Here is a 17,702-nt window from a genome sequence, read left to right as displayed (position 1 = left end):
ACTGATTGTAAAATAATTACACACCTCTCTGGAAATGTCAATAAAATTGGGCAATCCAATACTGTATAGCAAAGAGGTAGTGTATTGGAAATCAATACCTGTGGCCTTTATCCACATTAAACCTGTCATTTTTAGCATGTAAACCTAAATCTGGATTTTATGTTGACAATGAGCTCAAGAATTTGGGAATTGCGTTAACCCTGAAAGCGCGTTGTATAGAAAGTCTCGTGTTTTTTTTTTTTAAAAGGCATGTTTTTAGACAGGGCTGCTTGGTGGTGCACTGGTTAGCACGTCCGTCTCACAGTTAGGAGGGTGCAGGTTTGAGTTCACCTCCGGCCCTCCCTGCGTGGAGTTTGCATGTTCTTCCCGTGCCGGTGTGGGTTTTCTCCGGGCACTCCGGTTTCCTCCCACATCCCAAAAACATGCTTGGTAGGCCGACTGAGCATTCCAAATTGCCCCTAGGTGTGAGTGCGAATGCGAATGTTTGTTCGTCTCCGTGTGCCCTGCGATTGGCTGACAACCAGTCCAGGGTGACCCCCCCCTACTGCCCAATGACTGTTGGGATAGGCTCCAGCACGCCCGCGACCCCCCGTGGGGACCAGCGGTATAGAAAATGGATGAATGGATGTTTTTAGACAGCCAAAGGGGTCCTTTGTTACGTTAATTTAGGTCAGGCATGTTGTTGGTCAACTGTATGCCATCCGTCACCCACAGTAATGAAGTCTGTTGACATTTTATTAAAAGAGAAGCAATATGCAGATGACAATTTCAGGCGAATTGAGTACCGTAATTTCCGGACTATAAGCCGCTCAAGTTTTGAACCCTGCGGCTTGTCGTCCGATGCGGCATATCTATTGATTTTTTGTGATGACTTGATCACTTTTATACACTCGTAAAAAGGCTGTGGACTGCTCTTGTTGTGCGTTGCCGGGCGGAGGGATATGTGACACGGTCACTGGGGAGAAGAGTGGTGTGTTGATCGCATGTCCATCTGCCAGGCAAATAGTGCCCTATAATTCACACAAAGAAGAGGCAGAACGAGATCAAGACGGACATTACCGAAGAAAGGAAGCTTTTATGGGGGACAAAAGAAATGCATATGATGCCGCTTTTAAGTTAAAGGCAGTCGATTTGGCTCTTAACGTAGGAACCACCGCTGCTCATGCATTGTCGAGGTTTCTTCCAGTCACTAGGGGGCACTGGGCTATTGTTGATGACATCTTGTTGCGTCACCTTTTTCTTTATTTCCTGGTCACGTCTACTCTGGAGCTATACATGTAGCTTGCTAGTTTAATGTACGTAACTTAGCTTTATGTGCATGAATAATATTAGCATGAACAGACCCTCATCATGGAAAATGCTAGAAGAAATGCTTAAAAGTGACAATGAAAGAGAGACTGAGAAAGTGTGTGGCGAAGTATTAAGTATTCCAATCGGACTCTGAGGAATAAATCATAATGTACTGCACATGTAATACGTGCATGCTCTAAACAGAAATATTGTATTGTCTGTTCTCTCACCTAATAGTACATCCATGGTCATGAGGTGATGGTCCGTTGTTATGACAAGGCATTGCTATTCCTGTTGTTAGAGGTGATGTACCTCAACAAGGTTAAGTCAGATCTTATCACTGTGCTGGTGTTGCTTGGCGGGTTGTTGGAGTGAGGTGAAAAGGGGAAGCAAAGGTTGGGCGATAATGTACTGGTGCTTTGCATTATACTAGTTTGTGTTAGTGTGAATTCATATCAAAATTTCAGTGCCTCATATTAAACCTGCTCAGCGAGCCTGTCGTGTTCTATTGTGGTACATGAACATAAAATGCTGAATCATTCCTTTTGTTTGAGGGTTAGGTGCTTGAAGTTGTTACGGATAGATTCAACTAGTCAAGCTTGTGTAATATTTTAGCATAAAACGTTTCTTGTACATTCGTTTGTTCATTCATTATCCAAACTGACACAGTCATCTGCTTTCTGTGCAGGCAAAGTGGGTTCAATTCCAATTCTGGGAATGTGTGAATATGAGTGTGAATTGTTGTCTGTCTCTATGTGCGGCCTGTGAATGAACAGCAACCAGTCCAGGCTGTAGTAGTTTTCCTTTTGCCTAATGTCGGCTGGGATAGGTTAGAGTTAGGATTTAGATGTATGTTAACATTTTTGTAGTAGTACAATGCCATATAGAGTTAATAGGAGGAGGGGTTCAAGATCAGCTGACTTTAGGCAAAAGGCCAACTTGACCCTGGGCTGATTGCTGAGTAATAATAAATGCAAAGTATCTAGCCACTCGCAGGGAGCATATAGACCAGGGGTATCAAACTCATGTTTTTCCGCGGGCCACATTGTAGTCATAGCTTCTTTCGGAGGGCCATTATGACTGTCAACCCAAATAAATGTATGATCACCTCATATTATATACAGTAAAAGCTACAAAACAAACTGACAAATAACTCGTTTTCAAATCAGACGAGTAAAAACTGGTCAAATATTTAGAAAAACAGATATTATTAAAAGTGAAGACAATTTAAAATTCTAGTAATGACACACGAATTTGATGCACAATTTGTCTTCGCGGGCCACATAAAATGATGTGGCGGGCCGTATCTGGCCCCCGGGCCATGAGTGTGATACCTGTGATATAGACAAACGAACATTCACATTCATGTTAGCACCAATACCCAATACGCATACTTTTAGAATGTGGGAGAAAACCAGGCTACCATCACTTCATAGTACAGCCTGCAAACTCCACACAGGTGGATGTTAGAAGTATAATATACCGTATTTTCCAGACAATAAGGTGCACCGGACTATAAGGCACACCTTCAATGAATGGCCCATTTTAAAACCTTTTCCTTATATAAGGCGCACCAGACTGTAAGGCACACCATTAATGCATCATGTCAGATTTTTAATCCAAATCAAATCATTCTCCATTTCATCTTTTGTATTTCAACTTCAGACGCAACAAATTACTTTATAATCACAAAAAAATGATCCGTAGTATTTTTGATTCATGATTCATAGTCTTCAGCCGGCCACTTATGATTGATTTCATGACACAATGCTTCAGGCCAGTTTAAATTTAGGAATGTGGTCCATATATAAGGCGCACCGGACTACTGTCGGCTTTTGAGAAAATTTTAGGTTTTTAGCTGCGTCTTATAGTCCGGAAAATACGGTAATAATGTATCTGCCTCTCATCGACTCAGAAAGTCTTTCCTTTCTTAAATTCTGACCTGCTCTTCGCAGAATAGCCAAAGATACAAGTGGGGAATAAAGAGTAATAACACAACAAAACCATTGTGAGTGGTAAGTATTCAGTCCCACGGTCAGTATTGTATATATTAAGGATCAGGTTTACCCAGAACCATTTTACACCTCTACACTCTAAATATCCTCTGCTATGGTAATGTGCCAGGCTTCAAAATGGTGTATTCACGCAGATATCTTCTGTGAGATGATCACACATTCGCCCACCTCAGTGTCCTGTCAGGATGTTGCTATACATATCCACAGTGAGTGCCGCTAGAAGGAGACGGCGATGACTGAGAGCCAGTGATGAGAGGAGGCAAATGAGAAAGCTTCGGCAGAACGGAGAAAAAAGTGAGCCTTAGAGACAAGGAAACGGTGAACAATAATTATCCCGCCACCAGTGAGTTTCCAAAAAGTGTATGAACTGAGGGGATGATGGAAGGAGAAGAGTCAGGAAATAAGCCCTGCTACCTGCCAGTGCTTCAAAGCCTTTCCGTGTAGAATCCCCATCTCATTTTGCCTGCTCTCGCCCTTTCAGTGCCTCCACCTAATGAACCAAGGGCCTCCCAGGGCCTCCTTTACATGGTACTGCTCTCGCACCACGATTAAAAATGGTGATGCAATCACGTTTTACCGCATTCTCTGCATCACTTATTGTTTTCACAACCTGTGCTTGTGATACTGTCACGTTACCTGTGATATTCTCTTGTAGGTGGAAAGAATGTCTCGCGCGCAGAAACTCGCACTCGTTCTCACCATTTCTTTTGCAACTTTCTGCTCAGCCAACTAACTACGGCAACAAAGTCAAATTGTACAATAAGCGTGTCCTCTTTGAAAATCAGATGCATAAGATACTTTCGCCAGGTTGCAAAGCAGGATGACAGTGTATGCAACAACTTTGTAATTTTGTTCAGAGGTGGATAGGCCAAATAAGAACCCGTTAAAAAAAACATGCAGCGGTTGTATGTGTTTGGATTTCAATATTGGCCATGTTTTTTTGTTTTTTTTTTCCAGAATTTACTTCATCCTTACATAAATGACAAAATGCAGACAAATTCTTCTATTTGGTTTTAGGTGCCTTGGTGCCTATACACAACTCCAATGGACATCTTTCTTTGTTTGTCGCTTCTTACGGTTGGTTCATCTAGAACTTATGAAAGTTCATTTTCTTTCTCTCATGTTGGTGGTGAAGTCTAAATACCTCCCAAGACATTTTTGTCTCATAGCGATAGTGAAGTAACATTCTATTATAAAAGGTTCATACTATGTAGCCAAACAGTCACAACACTGTCACACTACAAAAGACATGCATGATAGGCCGACACTGTAGGTAGGTTGTGCTTAATGAAAGTTACCATGTGTTGTAACTTATAACTTTGATGTTGCAGGCGAAAATTACTATTAATGTTGACCATAACCATGAATTCATCAATATCAAGAATATATTCATTACATATTATATTTTTATTATATTGTATCGAATTATTATGAAAATTGCATGTGTTTTTCGATAAATGCACGCAGTTTCTGAATCAGTGTAAAAAAAATAGCTAGAAAATGTATATAGTATGCATTATTTATTCAAAATGTAAAGAAATGTTGACCAGTGTTATCATTTTAATGCCAGTTTTATATGAACATATTTTTGTTGTTATATGTAATGCTATGTAATATTTATTCCAAAATGAATTTATATGCCAACAAATGCCATAACAACAAAAAATATGCTGCCCTGTCCACAAATCTTTTAGCCATATACCACATTTTTTCAAAGAACTTTATTTTTGCTGGACTTTTTACTTTCTGTTTAATTGAAATTCACACTAGCCTGTTTGAATGTCAAAACAATTGGTACTTATTTTATTTGTGCTCTCTCCTACCCACTGTTGGATCCCAAATGCTTCCTTTGCTTGGAGATAGCGTACAGCAAGTTAGCATTTCATCAAACACATATCAGAATTACCTATACACCATTTTCAATCATTAAAAAAAACAGACCAAAGTGTATCAAACCATCATAGCACATGAATAATTAAGCATGATTTTAAAATGATAGTTTCATTTTTAAAATGTAGAATTGCTGTGGCCAAATGCATCACAAGATTTTTTTTTAGGGGGGGTTGTCTTATCTTTGAATCCTCTGAATGCTGCAGTTCAAAGATATGCAGGGCAAACGTTCAAAGGTGCTCAAAGATGTGAACATGTGAATATCCCACATTCCATGAATACAGATCAGCAAGAACATAAAATATAGATTGCAAGGTTGGTTGGAAGAATGGCAGAAATATACAGAAGGGGAAAAGTGTGTTTACTGTAATACAAGTTTCTCATCATACTGAGGGTTAAGTGCAACAAGATGTCTGTGTATTAGTGAAGGAATGGATGGACAAAGCTTTGCAACAGGCGAGATCACCGCTTGTCCCTGTGGCCAAATAGCTGCACCAAAGTAGATGGAAAAGCACTTTAAAATAAATTGATTAAGAAGCAGCTTCAAGTTGATTGATTAAACACCCTTGCAGTCCTTTTGCTTTAAGGTTGTTGTTTTTTTTTTTTACTTAAAGCATAGCCAGGGTCCAGAAAATATGTCCCATCTATGTGAAAAATTGAAGTACATATCAGGATAAATTGTTTTCTTCCTGCTAGTTGAATGTGTGAGGTGGGAAAAAAAAGACAATTCGCTTGTAGCCATACCTTTTACATAACATCCATCCATCCATCCATCCATCCATCCATCCATCCATCCATCCATCCATCCATCCATCCATCCATCCATCCATCCATCCATCCATCCATCCATCCATCCATCCATCCATCCATCCATATTGTGTGTGTGTGTGTGTGTGTGTGTGTGTGTGTGTGTGTGTGTGTGTGTGTGCGCGTGCGTGCGTGCATGCGTGCGTGCGTGGGAGAGTGTGTGTTTGCTATAAGATTGTGTTGAGTTGAAATGCCAGAGTAAATAATGAATACAGGAATAGTGCACAAATCATGTCCAAAAAAAAAATATCCCCTTTTGATAATTGGTGGTGTTCTGATGGGGCTATATTCTTTCATTAATGGGGAAGCCCGTTTTTATGCGCCTGGGTGTAACCTGGGAATGAGTGTGCAAACTTCAAACAGGCCTGAGTCATTGAAGTCTGAGGCTGGCTATAAATCAGGGAGCATGGACTTTTCTTGAGACTTCAAGACTGAATGTCATTTAAATACATTGGGGGGGGGGGGGAAATAAAATACACATGAAAAGTCCTTATGTAGCGAATGTGCCTTTGGCTAGTCAGGACGTGTACACCACTCCACTTTAAAGGCAAGCATGTTTTGTCTATATGAAATGAATCCCGTAAGAGAAATTAAATCATATTGCAGGTCCATCAACAAAAAAGGGATTTACCAGCCATTATTTTCTACCTTGCACTAGAGACTGGGCAAGTCACTTTAACATAACCATATTTTGATGACCAGCATAGAAAAATAACAAAAACAAATTATTCTGGCTAGGGATGCGCAATATTTATCAGACCGATCATTTATTGGTTGATTATGCCATTTGCAATCATCAGTTAATAAACAAATTGGGTCGATATTTAGGCCGATACTGTGAATCCCTGTGTTTTCAAAAAACAAAAGATTATTTTAATGCAAGCTGCTGGCACCACATTGGATCCTCACAACTGTGGGCAGAAAAGTCCACTGGCCCCACACGTTTTCATTAAATATCATGGCTAAAACGGTGTAATCACAGCACCTATTTGACCAGCCCAGTAAAATGAATTAGGTTTGATCGTTTTCTGAAAGTCGTTTTACATCATGTGGTGATGTATATTGCAATTGGATCCAAATTTCAAGTGCAATATGATTATGTAATATGATTTCACCTGGACAGGCACTGGACTTACTATATTCTCTGGAGAGCATAAAATGAAAACTGCTTATGATATGCAGAAAGCCAGATTTGACAGGGAACACCCACATTATCCTATTGCTCCATTCACCCACAGTGACACAAAAGTGCTTCGTGACAAATGTGTAGATGTACACCTTTTTTTAATTTAAGCATATGGGAAAATATGACTCTGTCATTTGTAGTGATGTCACGACAGCATTGCCATGACATGCTGTGACATGTATTTCCTTCACGAGTACATTTTAATTGCATTATTTTTTAGGCTGATAATGCTTATGCACTTGAGGAAAATGATTTTTTTAAAAAAAGGTCTGGATTTACACATTTTTGTGTATGTGAATGACTTCAATTTGACTATTGTGGCATTAAAAGACATGCTGTGACATGTATTTCCTTCACGAGTACATTTTAATTGCATTATTTTTTAGGCTGATAATGCTTATGCACTTGAGGAAAATGATTTTTAAAAAAAAGGTCTGGATTTACACATTTTTGTGTATGTGAATGACTTCAATTTGACTATTGTGGCATTAAAACACATGCTGTGACATGTAGTTCCTTCAAGAGTACATTTTAATTGCATTATTTTTAGGTTGATAATGATTATGCACTTGAGGAAAATGATTTTAAAAAAGGTCTGGATTTACACTTCTGTGTATGTGAATGACTTCAATTTGACTATAAAAGAAATCATTTTTCTTTTGCAATAATTAAAAAAAGGTCTGCATTTGCACATTATTGTGTGTGAATGAGTTCAATTTGACTATTGTGACATTAAACAAAATCATTTTTCTTTTGCAATAATAACAATATGAATGCTTTTTGACACAATGTCAGCATTACACAACTTTTTTGGAATAGTAGGTTTTATCGTCATAACTGATTTGTGCAAATATTCAAATAACTGCAATGAAAGCTAGTATTAGAGTAGTTTTAATGATTGCCCCTCATCGTTCATATAATAGACCTACATATTTTATGGGTAGCCTTCAGAAATAACGTGAGGCATTTACTTAAATTGTCTTCACTTGATATCATTTACTATCATAATTATTTGTGTAACTTTTTTCTTTATTTTTGCCGAATCAAAACCCTCAAACGACACTAAAAACATTTATGCCTTATAGCCGAGTTGCACTTTAACACATGCGTTAGTTAAAGTGCGATGTCTTTGCTCTATAATGGAGCGTGATATTGATCGTGAACCTTGCTATTCTCTGTCCATCTTATCTATACGTAAAATGTGCCAAATGCATTGGGAAAGAGGAGAGTTAAAGTGGTTTGCAACGCTGGCAAACCATACCCCCACCTCCACCCGTCCCGGTGACATTGCCGGCGATGCTTTACCGGACCACACCTCAAGCGAGGCGTGGGGAACGGCGTTACTTCATCGTGTCAAGTCGAGCGCTGCAAAAAAAGAAATAAAAATCCTGCAAAGCGCCTGTGCGCGCGCGCGTGTTCCCGTTGTTTTCGATCAACGATATTTTGAAAACAAATACCACATTTAGTGTCTATAATGTTCTTGCTTCTGAAAACAGTCGCGCAAACTGTCCAGTTGTATTTTTATCCTACCTGGTAGTTTTCGCACCCATAGGAATAATTGGGTGGTATAGGGGGAGCACGCCGAGGAAAGAGGTGTGTATGAAAGAGAGAGACAGTGGGGCTTGTATGTGAGGAGGGTTGTTGGGGAGGGAGGGAGGGAGGGAGGGAGGGCCGTACGCATGACATCATTCCCTCAGTCTTTGCTCGGACTCGCTTGTGGTTCCTCCAAGTGCGCACGGCGGCTGGTGCTGAGGGAGCGACTCCTGCCGAACACAGACGCGCGTTCTCGGGAACCTGCGCTGGGCTGGATTTTAAGTAAGAATAAATAAATAAATAATTAATTAATTAAAAAAGAGACAGAAAAAGATACTTATAGATTTATCACGATAGAGGAACTGGTGAATCGACTGGACCTGCCGCTGGGACGCACAATTTCAGACGCAAAGAAAGAGAAAGAAAGAAACTCGGGGATTACTGCTTGTTTTAAACATGAAGATGTGACGGCTCACACACCAGAGCCAGAAAGGAACTCTGAGGCTGATAAAGGTAAGGAGGCTCCCTCTGCACACTTTTGCACTCACGTTCGTGGATTTTCAACCATCTGTCACCCCGCCAAATTGACCACGAACGTTTTGCAGCGCGCAAGCCGTGCGTTAATATCGAAATTCACGGGACATACTATGCAGCCTCCGAATGTTTTTTTCTTTTCATTTGTGGTTTTCTGCCAAATGGATAGACATGTCCCCAACACTGCGATGCTTCTGCAGGTGTCTAAATACGGGAAGGAAGCAGAGTGGCGCAGTTGTGGTTCTGAAAAGACAGTTCCAGTGTCTCGGCTTTCCTCTACCACCCCAACCCCCCCACCCCGAAAGAAAGTGGCAGAATGCTACATATTATTATTATTAGTATTACGAATATCATTATCACTATTAGTAGTATTTTTAGTATTATAATTTTTAATTTTTAATACTAGTTTTGAAGCATATTTATGATTCTTATTTTGGCGGAGGTGTATCTTGTAAATTAATGTGTGCGTTTTTGAACAGAGAAGCTTGGGGTCATGATTCTTTTCAATGGCAATTTCTGACCAATTTATTCCACTTGACTTGCACCCCTAATTATCTTTCCTTGGATCTCACCAGTCCTACAATCTTCTTTCTCCTCACCATGTCTCTGTGTGTATAGGTGGAGCCTCAGGCGGACATATGTTGGACTTTTGTTATACATCCAGAACCACCATAATTTTTTATTTCAGCATTCCAAACTGTGAACTTGGGTTTCTTTCTAGGATGTATTTAAAACGAGTGATGATGCCGTGCTTATCCCCTTGTTGGATACATGACACATTTGACTGACGTATTTGATATATGAAGCACTTGAAGAAAATGCACTGTAAATGCATTACATTTTTGGTGAAGTTTAGAACTGTGTTATACATTTTGGAATTTTATACTCATAGTTATAAAACATTGATTGCACTTCACATTAATAATTTATTAAAAAAGACAATTTTTAAAATAATCAATCCACCTCTTTATGTCTGCTGTTATATCAATGAGTGTCTAAAAAGCTCATAAAACCCAAAGGACAATATCTTGCCGCCACCCCGGTTGTTAAAAAGAGAATGGCTTTATTTGTTTTTTGTTTTTTCCTCTGGAGCTGCAGCAACTCTGTTAAAGCTTTTTCTTTTTTATGGTGCCTGAGAATGGCTCACAAGCTCGCAGCGCAATGTAATGTAATCAAATTTATGATGATGCTGTGTTACAATTTTTGGTTATGCTCTGTCTCATGACATATTCTTAAATCCCAACACACAAGAAACACCTCATTGCTATGGCGCCCAGAAGGAGGCATCCAAGCAAGACATAAAACATCCACCAGTGGATTAGCATGCTCACTCACTGACTGCCTGAGACCAACCTTAGTGGAAATTGTCCAGCCCTTTCAAATATATTCTATATTCTGACTTATGCCACCTCAGATTTATTCTGGCAACCAATCATACGCCGCTTGAGTCTTTTGCTTTTCCATATTTCACTTTCAATTACACCCAAACGTTTGGCCTCCTGGAGCGAAGTCATTAAATTATGGGCAACGGATGATGTAATGCATGAGATGGCGTTCACACACCATGAGGAGCTCTTACTCTGGTTTTTCATTGTCATGCATGTTGCATTGTACTACTTGGATTTTTAAGCTATGATTTGTTTGATGTTAGAGCTTCAGTTTGAATTACAAATCTTGTGATCGCTCAACCAGGGCTATGTCTACTTAAGTCGTCTTGTTGCTATTAAGATGTGGTGCCACACAATGATCGCCACGACAGGAGGGAGTCCATCACTGCTGCCTTAGCAGAGAATCCTTTGGACGGACAGCCATTAGTGTCCTTGCAGACTTAATGGTCTGGATCCATTTTATGAAGCGTTTCCTCTCCTGGAGTTGTGATGGATATATATACTTTTAAAATGTCTTTTTTCCTCAAGATCTGAAGGTAGCTTTTTTCAGAATTGGTCTTTTTTTCCTTTGCCGTTTTACTTGGGTGGATTTTTGGTACTGCCATTGTGTCGCGTGCTTTTTCCAAGCTGGTTGAAACCAAGCGTGCTTTCACCATACACAGTTCTTGACATGCCATCAATCCAGCAGCCACTCTCTATGTATGAGATGGGTGATTGGAGAGCATGCTCAAGCATCCGTTGTTTTCTCCTGCTGTAATGCACCTCAATCATGCTCACCTGTCACAAGATGGACAGCCAAGATTGTTTCGGGGCCATGGTGGAGGCCACTACTGTTAAAAATGCCTCACACTTCGTGTAAGGCTGACTAGAGCACACACACATACCTAGCTTAATTGCATCTACAAAATGAATCATACGTCATGCTCTGCAGAGTCATTAATGTGCAGTCCGAGTGTGTGGTCATCCTGGTTTTGTTCAGTAAAAATGGAAATGCATACAAATGGGAGCTATATGACTGATCTGGTTTGATTTTTCATTCAGTGTCATCAAATGGGCAGACCATTGAGAACATCCGGCAATGAGTGAATTTACTTCGTGGTAAATTTTTTGTTCACAAAAAAAAAAAAAATTGAGAAAAGGCTTATGAGGGCTTTTATTACCTGCTGGTACCAAATGCTGTCCTTAAGGACTAAGACACAGCTCCTCCATGGTCTAATATAATAGTACCCTTAAATAAAAAAATAAATAAATAAATCATTGGACAGCATCGCATCGAGCTTAAGCAAGTGAACCAAACTACCGTACGGAGAAGGTGTGTATGATGACAATGGTCACATTGTTAATTGCGATGCTTGACTGAAATAGCTTTGATGATTATAACGTCAAAATTTGAGGAGCAAAAAGAAAGGGAAAAAGGCTTGTTTATGGCCACATAGCTTTTCCAATGTTTACGATGTACTAGGAGAGATCTACAAGCTTGTTAGTTGTCACCTCCAGGTGAAGAGAAAGTTATTATTTGCTTTTTTTTTTTTCTTTCTGCCTTTGGCACAGTTGGAAAATAGAAGCAGCATAATGCCAATCTCTGAATGTCCCATTTCGTCCCAACCTTGCCTTGAACATTTCAGCCACTTCTGCCAACATACAAAGTGGTTCTTTTTACACCGAGTAACAGTTAGAATAAATAAACACAGTTAAAGGTTGTTTTTTAGTTTTAAACAGTGCAGGACGGAACTCTAGGGGCGAATTACTTTGGGTTAATTGTTACATAAATACTCAAGTAAATCCACCTTACAATGCGTGTTTTTGTTGCATTCAACCCTCTGTCCAATCATGCCACATTTTAAGAAATGCTTGTCAGGAAGCTTATGGTCCTAAAATGTACTGTACTGCAAATGGTTAATGGAATATTTAAAAGTGAGAGGGCAAGGAAATAGTCCTTTTTTTTTTTTCTTTTTACAATTGTATTCCAACTATTCCAAAATACAAATAACACAGAGCTTCCTGTTTGTTCTCAGATAAAGTGAAATGAAATTGAGGAAGCAAAATAAACACCTGGAGAGAAAAAAAAAAGACATTCGGAGAGGAGTGAGAAGAAGCATAGCTTTTTAGCTCTCACCCCTTTATCGAAACATAATTTATATGCATATATAGGTCCATATATATATATATATATATATATATATATATATATATATATATATATATATACATATACATATACACACACATACACTCGCTAAACACCGTATTTTTGTACATTTTTTTGAAATGGTGGATATTTGGACTTAGCTTGAGTTCCTCACGTAGACTGTTCCATATTATTACAGAAACTTTTCAAGGTTGTTCATGTGTTTAAGATTTTGAAGTTATGATTCCCCCTTAACTTATAACCTCCCACCCGATTCCTAAATAAGTTTTGTATATTTCCTGGTAGTTGTTTTGCTTTTGCCTTTTACATGATGATTGCTATTTGATAAGATACTATGTCAGTGAATTTCATTAGTTTGGATTGTATGAAAAGTGGATTTGTGTGTTCCAAGTAGACTTTATGAATAGTCTTTATTGCTGTTTTCTGCAAGATTAAGTTTTGCAAATATTTCCCCAAACCTCAGCAGAGTAATGCAAATATGGCAAGACAAGTGAACAAGTGTCCGAAGTGAATGATAATCCAGTAGTTGTTTTGCTTTGTATATGACTGCAATGCTTCTTGAAATTTTGCACTGTAGATATTCGATGTGTGGTTTCCCACTCGGCCTGACATCTACTATAACCCCAATAATTTAGTTTTCTTGCACCCTTTCAATTTCAGTCCCATCTATTTCTATTCGTACCTTGATGTTCGCTGTGGCTTTGTCAAAAACATCAACTTGGTCTTACATACATTTAATGATAATTTGTTCCAGTCAAACCATATTTTTATTTTTTTCATTTCCTCATTTAACACTGATTCCGATCATGGGATATTATCACCTGAACAAAAATTATTGGTGTCATCTGCAAAATTGACCAGTTTTAGTTCTCTAGATACTTTGCACATATCATTTATATATAAAATAAACCATTTATGGCCTAATATTGACCCTTGGGGGACACCACAAGTATCTAATGTCCAAATATCCAGAGCAGTGATTACCCAACTTTACAAACTGTTGCCGTCCTTCAAAATAATCCTTTACCCAGTCTAATACTAATCCCCTTCTTCCATTTTTTCCAGTTTATTGAATAGTATGTTATGATTACTTGTGTCGAATGTTTTTTTGAGATCAATGAATCCTCCTATTGCATGTCTTATGTTGTCTATTGCGTCTGTGATATCCTCGATTGATTCCATTAATGCCTGTGCTGTTGATCTGTTAACCCTAAAGCCATATTGATTCTCTGCAAACAATTTATGTTTTCCCAAAAATTAATCCATTATACTGCTAAAAAGCTTTTCCAATTTTTTTTAAATTTGTGGCAATATTGAGATGGGTCTGTAGTTTGTAAAGTTGTGTTTGCTCTCAGTTTTATAAAGCGGAATGACCCTAGCAATTTTCATCTCTTTTGTGAATGTACCAGTTAGAAAAAACAAATTAAAGATGCGCACAAGTGGCTTTGAAATCCCCTCAATGATTTGCTTAACTAATGTCATATCAATGCTACCGCAGTCGTAGATGTTTTATTTTTACACAGTTTTACAATGTTAATAATTTAATTTTCCTTAACTGGCTTCAAAAACATTGAGTGGGGATTCCTTTCTATTAGTTTCTCCCTGTAGTCTGCATTTGGCGCTGGATTTGGTATGATTTTTGCTATCTCAGGCCCAACATTTACAAAGAACTGATTGAAACTGCTTGCATCCATATTATGATTTTTAATATAATTTATAACAAAATATTTAGGCAAAATGTTTTGTTTGGTACCATCTCTAATAATGTTGTTTAGTAGAGTCCATATCCCCTTAATATAATTTTTATTATCCCCTACTTTATTTTATAGTATTCTTTTTTACTTAATCTTATGAATTAGTTAATTTATTCTTATATCTTTTATACTTATCTTCAGTGCCTTCTGTTCTTTGTTTTATGAAGTTTCTATAGAGTAAATATTTATTTTTATAGGCATTTCTTAAGCCTTTAGTTAATCATGGACTGTTCTTATATTTTCATTATACGTATGGAATATTGAAAAGTGAGAGAGCAAGGACATTATATTATATATAATGCAATATTTAAAACTGAGAGAGCAAGGAAATAGTCCTTGTGCTGTTTGAACCATGATTTGTCATTTCAAATTGCTTTGACATACTAAATACTTGAGAGACGGTCTTGACTAGCAGAATGAGGCCACTAAACGCTCCACCTTCTCCACGAACACTGACCCGATTCGACATCACTGTAATACTTGACACTTTAATGGATTTGATGTGTACACACTTTTTTGGAACATGCTTAGACGTCAAGAACAGTGAACACATGATGTAAGAGCCATTCTTGGAAAGTAACAAAGACTATAAGCTTCAGCTTTGTTTGATATCTTTATTTACCTTCTTTTATAATCAGTAGTAGAAACATGGTGGGTTGCACAAAATTCAGCCGGTTCTCCCTGTGGTCTCACAAACTGCTGAATTTATATCTAAAATGGGACATCAGTGTTATCTACTGGTGGTTGTGCATCAGTGTAGTTGTTTTGAAGTTTGAAATTTACCGTGGAGTAGCATAGACACTCCCCCACACCACCCCCGTTGAAAAAAACGTAATAGACAAGTGTACTTGCCAATGGCAGTGAATTTTTTTTTTAAAGTATTAACACCTTTTTTTGCAGCTTTCCTTGAGTTTTTAAAGTTAAAGTTAAAGTCCCGATGATCGTCACACACACATCTGGGTGTGGTGAAATTTGTCCTCTGCATTTAACCCATCCCCGTGTGATTTTGATCCATCCCCTGGGGGAGAGGGGAGCAGTGAGCAGCAGCGGTGCCACGCTCGGGAATCATTTGGTGATCTAACCCCCCAATTCCAACCGTTAATGCTGAGTGCCAAGCAGGGAGGCAATGGGTCCCATTTTTATAGTCTTTGGTATGACCTGGCCGGGGTTTGAACCCACAACCTTCCAGTCTCAGGGCGGACACTCGAGCACTAGGCCACTGAGCTGATTTTAGATTTTACAATGAACTCACTTTTAATACTCTTTTATTGTCAGTCATCTATCTTTCCACAAAAGACAGCGCTTAGTTTCTTTAGTAAATCCTCACGCTGTCTGAATAAACTGCACTGTACTCAATATTCATTGATGAGGTAAAATGCTTTTCATTCATTTGTGTTGACAGTAAATGGACGTGAATAGCAGAATACACATCAAAATCAAAAGATGTACTGTACAATACCATTTATATTTTATTTAGATTCCACTACATATGGATTCAAATAAGAAAGCATATATGTATGGTTTGTGCACAGTTACAAAAGAAAGAAAGAGAAAAATGCAAATGTCCTCATTGGAGAGTCCTGCTGAGGGTTATTTGCCTGTGCACCATCAGCCACCCCCAAGCGTCAGAAGTCTTGAAGGTCACGGTAACATTTCACGTTCCCCAGCTTCTCCGATCCTTTGCCCATGTCTCATCTGGTCTTTTGGTTAATATGTCCTTCCTGATTGACGAGGATGTTGCATCCAGAAACAAACAAGAAAAGACAAAACCGTGTCTTGTCCTGTTTAGCCTGCATCATAGTCAAAGACATCACAGACAAGGAATGATTCATACACTTGGAGAATCATTTATGTTTAATTCAATTTGTACCGTAAGGCGTCAGTCAGCGAATAGATTTCCTGTTGTTGAGAGTGAAGAGAAGAGGATGTGTCGTGCAATATCAAGGCACAATTAAGACAGAAGAAATCCAAGCGTTGATGATGTCCTTGTACCTTCCTTCAGCAGGGCCTAATAAAACCCTCACAGGCTAGCATTGATTCTTCCCCGAACAATCCATTTAGACTCGGAGTGCGCCCCCCCCCCCACCCCCCACCCCCCCATGTGGGGCCTCTTCAATTATTAATGGCAGAATGCTGTGCAAGCTTCCGTTGAAATGCAACAATGTGCGCCGATAAACCTGTGAACAGGGGTTTGCAGGAAAGCAGAGGAGCCCAAGAAAGACATTGTAGAAGATGCAGGACAAGATGCTGGTAGAGGTTTTCTTGAAAAGTGACTGAGGTCTAATCATGGCACTAGACGAGGTATACCTGGGTTAGTATTATATTTGAAGCATCCACAGGCCAATGATGTAGAACTATCCTCATGAATATGAATGCATTTACACAGCGCTGCAAAAATAAAATAAAAAATAAGTTATAAGGTGAAAGACAGGAAGAAGAGGAGACAGAAATTACCATTATATGGATATCAAATAAGATGATAAAGAAATGATGCCTTTATCTGTATACACCGAAACAATTTAAAAGCGATCCTTGGGATTTAAATGTTTAGTAAATAAACAGGCTACATGGGGCAAACACTAGTAAAGTGAATTGGCGTGTCGAGGGTAGAATTGTAGATGAGACAGAGAAGAAAAGTTGACTGGAAATGAGGCAGTGGTATACATCGAGGAAGAGGATGGCACCTTTTGAAAGCAAGTCATGAACAACTATTGATCACCTCAGAGTTAGCGTTGTGCTAAGTGAAGATGTCTAAACCTTACTGCTCGCAGCCTAATGTTGGCTCTTCTGCTGAAAAATCTCATTTGGAGACGGGAAATTCCAACTTTTGCCCACACCACCATGTGGTACCACTTTGGGCAGTACCCCGAAGCTGTTCATCAGAGCTGCTCTACATATGATAAACTCCTCATTGTGCTAAAGCTGTTTTATTCTGCTGTTAGAAGCTTGCACACAGCTCTCATAAAACCAGACAGATATGCTTAACCTGATTTCCCCTGGTGTTCAGTTTATGTTGTTTGTTAATTCCCAACACCTTCTTGAGCTGCCACCCATCACCCACTCAAGGACCCAGATGTCTGATCAAGAGGAGATGATTGCAATATTTACTGTACTTTTTTCGTTACTAGAGCTCGTACAATTGTACATATTGCTCCA

The 17,702-nt window shown here is 38.9% G+C and overlaps 1 protein-coding gene across 16 annotated transcripts in view; it reads left to right on the top strand.

Moving 5' to 3' along the window:
• Positions 1-8,885: 8,885 nt before the first annotated feature.
• ptprsa (protein tyrosine phosphatase receptor type Sa) overlaps positions 8,886-17,702 on the top strand; it is a 168,860-nt gene continuing 160,043 nt past the window's right edge. For 5 of the 16 annotated variants that reach the window (XM_049732079.2, XM_049732072.2, XM_068652281.1 and 2 more), the window contains exon 1: positions 8,890-9,234. The gene's annotated coding sequence lies outside the window, so the exon portion shown is untranslated. Of the gene's footprint in view, positions 9,235-17,702 lie in introns of all 16 variants that reach the window. The other 11 variants (XM_068652285.1, XM_049732080.2, XM_049732078.2 and 8 more) reach the window with 4 other exon arrangements.

This window comes from Syngnathus scovelli, chromosome 10 (genome assembly GCF_024217435.2).
Source record: "Syngnathus scovelli strain Florida chromosome 10, RoL_Ssco_1.2, whole genome shotgun sequence".
Lineage (NCBI taxonomy): Eukaryota > Metazoa > Chordata > Actinopteri > Syngnathiformes > Syngnathidae > Syngnathus > Syngnathus scovelli.
Note: the sequence above shows the minus strand (reverse complement) of the source record. Positions and strands in the feature narration are given on the sequence as shown.